This window comes from Aotus nancymaae, unplaced genomic scaffold, assembly GCF_030222135.1.
Source record: "Aotus nancymaae isolate 86718 unplaced genomic scaffold, 86718_ANA_hifiasm-v0.15.2.pri h1tg000108l, whole genome shotgun sequence".
Lineage (NCBI taxonomy): Eukaryota > Metazoa > Chordata > Mammalia > Primates > Aotidae > Aotus > Aotus nancymaae.
In genome coordinates, this window is record NW_026988523.1 from 4128127 (window position 1) to 4135315 (window position 7189).

The window sequence follows — 7189 nt, forward strand, 5'->3', positions numbered from 1 at the left end:
TGATGCTATTGCCCACGAAGCTGTCATGGTCCATTAGAAATCTATGCTCCTCAACCCCATCCAGACCTTGATACTCCAGGCAAGTCTTATAGTTAGTTCCTGCCTTTATTTAACACTCCTGAAGTCTACTACTTGACCGCTGGCCCACTCATTCTCAACAGATGACTTTGCCTATTCTATCAGAGTGGAGAGCTATTTGATTCCAAAATTCATGTGTTCTATTTATATTGGGAATGGGTACAGCAGAGGTGGCAGGAATGGGGAGAAAAGAGGAGCTAAGAAGATAATTCTGATATGTAATCAAGAATAAAAATTAGATAATATGGCTGGGCATGGTGGCTCACGCCTGTAATCCCAGCACTTTGGAAGGCCAAGGTGGGTGGGTCACGAGGTCAGGAGTTTGAGACTAGCCTGGCCAACATGGTGAAACCCTGTCTCTACTTAAAATACAAAAATTTAGCTATACGTGGTTGCAGGCACCTGTAATCCTAGCTGCTCCAGAGGCTGAGGCATGAGAATCACTTAAACCCTGGAGACGGAGTTTGCAGTGAGCCAAGACCACGCCACTGCACTCCAGCCTGGGCAACAGAGTACAACATAGTCTCAAAAAAAAAAAAAATTAGATAAAATGTGTTATTTTAACTCAAAGTCTGATTGATATGGTTTGGCTGTGTCCCCACCGAAATCTCATCTTGAATTCCTACATGTTGTAGGAGGGACCCAGTGAGAGGTAATTGAATCATGGGGGCAGGTCTTTCCCAGGCTGTTCTCGTTATGGTGACTAAGTTTCACAAGATCTGATGGTTCTATAAGGGGGATTTTCCCTGCACAAGCTCTGTCTTTGCCTAGTGCCATGACTGGGAGGCTTCCCAGCCATGTGGACATCTATTAAAACTCTTTTTTTTGTAAATTTCCCAGTCTCAGGTATGTCTTTATCAGCAGCTTGAAAACAGACTAATACACTTATATTTATTAATTTTGTTTTATAAAACAAAATTATATCCCATCAAGTTTTGTTAAAATATGCAGGTTTCTTCTTTCCTAAGAGGCTATCAGAAGTTCTGACGAAAATTACAAGTGAAATTTAAAAACTAAAGCTTATCTTAAGGAATCGAGTAATGTGGGGTGACAGGGGGAGTGGGGGCCATGAGTTATGCAGAATATGCACTTGAAATAGATGTCTACTGGGTGGCTACCTCAGAAGAATCATCTTTAGTTCCAAGGTCCAAGCCTATTAGACTAAGCATCAATTGTGCAAAGCCTGCACAATTCAAGGCCTTCCTGGCACATTCTTCAAGGTCTCTCCTTTTCAGCTCTTAATCCAGTTCCTAATATTTCTTAAAACTTATAAAAACATTTCATGCTTCTATTAATAATTCCTTATACTCAGTTTTCTCAGTAGTGACTACATATGAATCACATTTTATCTGCAGTATAGACAGCAGCTTAAGTGGTAGATATGAAATAATTTAACTGAACCATTATGCTAGAAATGTTTCAAAATCAGAAAAGAAGATTAGCTGCAAACTTGGAGTTTTTAGATTATATATGTGGTGTTTTATCAATCTCTTGTGTATATTTATAATGCAAAAATCTTTATAACCAAAAAAAGACATTAAAAAAATTTTTTTGTAATTGTACTTTAGGTTCTGGGGTCCATGTGCAGATCATGCAGGATTGTTGCATAGGTACATACATGGCAAGGTGGTTTGCTGCCTCCATCCCCCCATCACCTATATCTGGCATTTCTCCCCATGTTATCTCCCCCCAACCTCTCCACTCCCTGCTGTCCCTCCCCTAGCCCCCTGCAACAGACCCCAGTGTGTGATGCTTTCCTCCCTGTGTCCATGTGTTCTCACTGTTCAATAGTAACCATACATTATTGCAGATCCATGTATCACTAACCTATGAAAAATCTGGTATGCTTTCTAAGATCAATGTCAATATCTCTTACATTTTCACACTTTATATTTTTCATCCTGAAAGTTCTTTCTATTCATTTCTCTTGAACATGTACATGTTCTATGTTTATGTCAGGGCTACAGTCCTGTCAAAGAGCATTAAAAACCCAGAATAAATATCTCAAATGGTTTTTCCATGCCTGTCACAGAGCAATCCCAGGACCCCACATGCAGATTCCTCAGCTAATACCACTGTACTGTCCCTAGTGCCTTTCCATTATAAATATCTTGCATGTGATATCTTATTTCATTCTGACAACAATAACCTGAGGCACATTGTAATTGATGAGGAACCTGAAGTCTAGAGATTCCAAGTGACTTGTTCATGATTAGCAAAATAGCTAGTGGGGACAGTTAAGTCTTTTAACTCTAACTTCCAGTATTCGGTCAACTACATTACTATATCTCTAATTTGAAATTTGTTATGATTATTTTTATTGTGGTGATATCTTTACCTGGCACATTGTTAAATGATAAAGAGTAGCACAGTTCTAGACTCTAAACTCCCAATGGAATATCTGGATAAAGCCTACCATATATTCTCATAAGTTAGAAAGTCAACAATTATGGTTAGAGACAAGTTTTATTTTGATATCCCAGAGTAGTATCAGCAGGGAACAGAAGTACATATTAAGTACTACAACTCTGACTTCAGAATATATATAATGCAGCCAGAAATGGGTTAGGACCAGGGATGTGAAAACCAGAGAAGGTCAGAAAATAGAAATAATACCATCCAAGTGTTATGTATACTCACCTGATACTTTTTTTTTTTTACTTTTCAGCTATCTATTGTGGTAGTCTGACTAAAACAAAAAGACATTTCAGAAATTAAAATAGTTAACCATTAGTCTAATTATTCTTTATGATCCAACTCTTCCTATTTCTGAAATAAGGTATTTGATTCAGCTCCCTAATACACTTTTACAGCACTCAATTGCCAGGGGATATTAAGGGGTGTCTGCCAATCTACACACCTGGTTCCAAACTATGTAACTTAACTTTAGCTTCAAATATGTATCACTTAAAAATATTTCCATTACATAAATTATTTTCAAATACACCTCCAAAATATATATATGCATTTTAATTAAATTATTATATAAACCAAGTTTGGGTAATGAAGCTGGGATGTTGCAGAACCCAAAACCCAGCTGTGGGGAGAGACTAAACATCCCTAGCATTAGTGCTACTCTGTATCTCATAGATTAACTCTCTTTTAGTATTTCTATGCTAAATCAATTGAGATTTTTATTGAGCACTTTTTTGGGATTAGCACTAGGAATGCTCAGTGCTTGGCATTAGCAATAGTACCATGAATAGTACTATGAATTTCCTTTCTTCAAAGAATTTTAAAGGCTACTGGAAAAACAAGGCACACATAGAAAATTAAGTAATAATACAAGAGATCATAATAACGCAATGCAAGATAACAAGCCAGGTAGTACAGAGAAAGTTGCCATAAGTTAGGGAGAGAGAGTCAGAGAGAAAACTGGCATTTCTGAGAACCTATTTTATGACAAGTTCTGCACAAAGTGGTTCTATAGTTTATTGCATTTCTAGATGGAAACAAGCTTTGTTAATCAGTATTATATAAATAATGTTGTTTCCCTGAGTTTTGTCTATTTGAAATTTCTGGATCCTGAGTGTGATAGACAGGATTCATTTAATGTAAGAATTTACTACTGTAACACAATCCTATCAGGTTGCCAATATTAATATCTTCATTTTATGAAAGAGAAGATGGAAGCCCAGCAAGATTAAATGATTTACCTAAGGTCAAACATCCAGTAGGTGGCAGAAGCAACTTTTAAATTCTAAACTTCATACAAGTCACACAAGTATTTAAGAGTACCTCAAACACACCCTCTGGAATAAAAACCAGATGGCCTTCACTATAGCTAAGTTAAGCATAAATGTAAGTGGCATTGCTCTAAAAAACATGAAGCAGAATGCTGATATAAATGTCCAGTTACTCTTTGTTGAGGAATTAGTCAATGTAGTCTGAACCCCTAGCCCATGTGATCAAGGGTACCAAATCTGGTGTAGTTTGGTCTAGTTTGCACACTGGACTCTCTTCATTTGTAAACTCAGCCATTCTTGCAACGAGGGAAGTTTTTGCTTTCTTTGAGTGGCAGTAAGTGGGGAGAGTATTTCAGGGGAAATGACTCATTTCTGGGCTTCACCCTTCATTTTTGACCCAGTAGACTCAGGATAAGGCCTGGTAATGGTAACTTGTTTTGTTTTCATTTGTAATCCATTCATGTTAGCTTGCTCTTCGCTATTTAAGAACCATTGTTCTCAAGCATGTTTCGGGACAATACAGATTTAGTTTAGCTTTGGTTTAAGTGACTGAACAAAGTCCACTTTAAGTAATTCATCTCTTAATTTCTACAGCTTATTTTCTTACCTCTGCTAATAGCTGTGAAGCATACTGCTTTAACCTACAAAAGCTTCTCTGAAGCAGAAATGTATATTTTTGCGCCAATATTTTTCTTACCAGCTGTGCTTTCTTCCAGGGAGATCGTGCTTTGCCACTAAATAAGCCTGTGTGCAAAAATACTCTCTGCCAAGTAGAACCTTACTGTTTCATATTCATCAGCTAATTTATTCTTGTGACCACCTTTTACAGTATCCCTATGTTACAGATTTTTTTACAAAGCAAGTTTAAGAAATGAAATAACTTCTCAAGTTCATGCAGCTGATACACACTCGAGGCGAGTTTCCAAATTAGGTCTGCCTGATGCTAAATTATTCTCCTTTGACTTTTCTCTGTCTTCATTTTCTCTCCTACCTTATTCCTTGCCCATGTGTTAAGTCCTACTGTGTTATTCATAAGCATACCTCAGTCATATTCCTGGCTCTTAGTATTGAGGAATTTGTCAATCTTGGCACTAGGTAGACTTTAACTTGGACGTTCTGCTCATGTCTGAATCTTATGACTAATTAACTGGTTTGATGCCCACTAAAAAGACCAACAAGATTTTTTCTGGTAATAAGTTTCATTGTGAAGATTACACATACATTTTTTTCTACTTTTTATTCATTCATCTCATTGTTTAACTAATGCTCATCTTTTATTGTCAAGATCGATTTATTTGCCAGGAATATGAGGTCTCCACTTGAAAAGATAACAGTTTTGGTATCTTCTTTTTTTTCCAGATCTAGTCATAATCCCTAGCAAAGATATACTGGTTAATGTTATCAAGAGGGTAAAGGTACAACAGTATTTGTCAATGTTTTATGAATTTAAGTGGGCCTGACCGTAGAGAAACTATTAAAAAGCATAGGCTTCCTATTCTAAAATAGGGCTCACTTTTAAAACTTCTGACCGTTGAGTAAATGATTTTGTGATAAACTATTTATTCATAGGGCATTGTGCTGAGTGCTGAGGAAGATCCAAGTTAGACTACAAGACATGACTCCTATACTCTGTAAGAACTCTCATTCATTTTCAGAAAGAAAAATGTATGGAATGATAATAAAAACTAAGGAATTGTAGCTAATGAACATAGTGAAATTTCAGATGTCAAAGTAAACAAGGACTTCTTTGAGTTGAAGTCATTCCTAAGGATAAAAGAAAAAAATCATTTTTCTATGAAATAGAGATTATGTAACAACTTTAATTTTCATCATACCAGAAAATGCTGTTATGTACTTGAACAAATTGTTTCTTGTTGTTCTCTGGTGAAAAGATCAAAGAACATTTGAATCTCTTCCAGTATCTTTAAGGTCAAGCTAATAAAACTAGCTTACAAATACACTAGGTCTCCTATAAACAAATATCTGCTGCTTTTCTCCAACATGGCCATGCCCAGGGAAAGTTGTGTGCAAATCTCTGAGATGGCTTTCAGGTGCTAGAGTGGAGAGACTAGTGAAGAACAAAACACCTACAGGGTGAGAATCTGAATCTGGTCTGAGCTGAAGAGGAGAACCTGGTTGTTGCCAGTGATGGTTTAGGTGATGGTATGAGTAGAAACCAACTGCTTGCAGTTTTATAGAAATGTAGACTGGTAGATGCTCTCTTAATGCCATCTAACAAGCACTAATCATTTGCAAGATACAAAAGAAGAATCTAAGAGACGCTATGTTACCCTCAATGGGAAAGAAATAGTGGATGATTTGGACAAAAGATCATTATGTATTTGAATTTTGTGGAAAAAGCACAGTGGACGGAATTGGGGCCTCAAGCCTTGCCACCAGGCCTCATGGTAATAGAAGAAATAATTTCTTCTGAGGATGAGAAAAAATTCTTTTAAATCATTATTATTTTTGAAATAAGGATCATACTATAAGAACTTTTTTGCATGTTGCTTTTCTCCTTTCCATTATTTTAATGGGGTATTTCTTCAAGCTATCTGTTAGCTTTAATTTACACAGAGTAATTTATTCATTTCTCTAACAAAAAGCATGCATTCTGTCTCATTTTTGACACTTTGAACAATACTGAAATAAATTTTTTTATATAATTTGTTCAAGCATGCTTATACTTGTATTTTTATAAAATATATTCCTGAGTAAAATCACCTTATCAAACAGCATATATCTTTTATCTTAAAACTGAAATTATTTTTATCAACACCATCATTGAAATTAACAATTGACAAGCCCATTAAATAAAACATTTTATATAATTTTACATCAGTGACTGAGAGCCCACACATACATGACAAAGATAGTTAAAAACATATGAAAAAATATATCTTTGAAAATAAACACAGCATTCCTCTGGCTATGAAACTACAAAAGTTTGGGATACTTTTTAAACTTGTAGCAGAAGGTGCAACAGACTGTCAGCTTCATTTAGCACTGCCTGCACTAATTGTTGTTCACTTGACTCTTTATGAGATATTAGCTTCAGACTATGGACCCCAAAGAAGCGAAATCTTTGGAATGTTCCATCATAGCTTTCATGATCAAGCGTGAGTCTCCAAAAGTCACTATCATTTTATAGAAATCTTTCAATTATTATGCATCATCAGACATGACAACAGGTGTCACAATATGTCTTCCCTCCAGTAAGTCAATTAGAAGAAAACAAAAATTTCTTTAAAATACAAAGAAAATTTAGAGCAAGACGACAAAATGTGAAGTCTTCCACTCATATCCTCCAACAGCAACAATAATCTAGCCATCCAGGGATGAAAGCTTCTTCTTAGTTTTGTGATTCAGAGGGGACAATAGAGAATGTCCACTCCCCAAACCAAAGCTTGGGCATTTGAGACTCT

General features: G+C 36.1%; 1 long non-coding RNA gene across 3 annotated transcripts in view; it reads right to left on the bottom strand.

Annotated features, from left to right (window-relative positions):
* Nucleotides 1-7189, bottom strand: part of LOC105711728 (uncharacterized) — a 411034-nt gene that overhangs the window by 287769 nt on the left and 116076 nt on the right. The window lies entirely within an intron of this gene.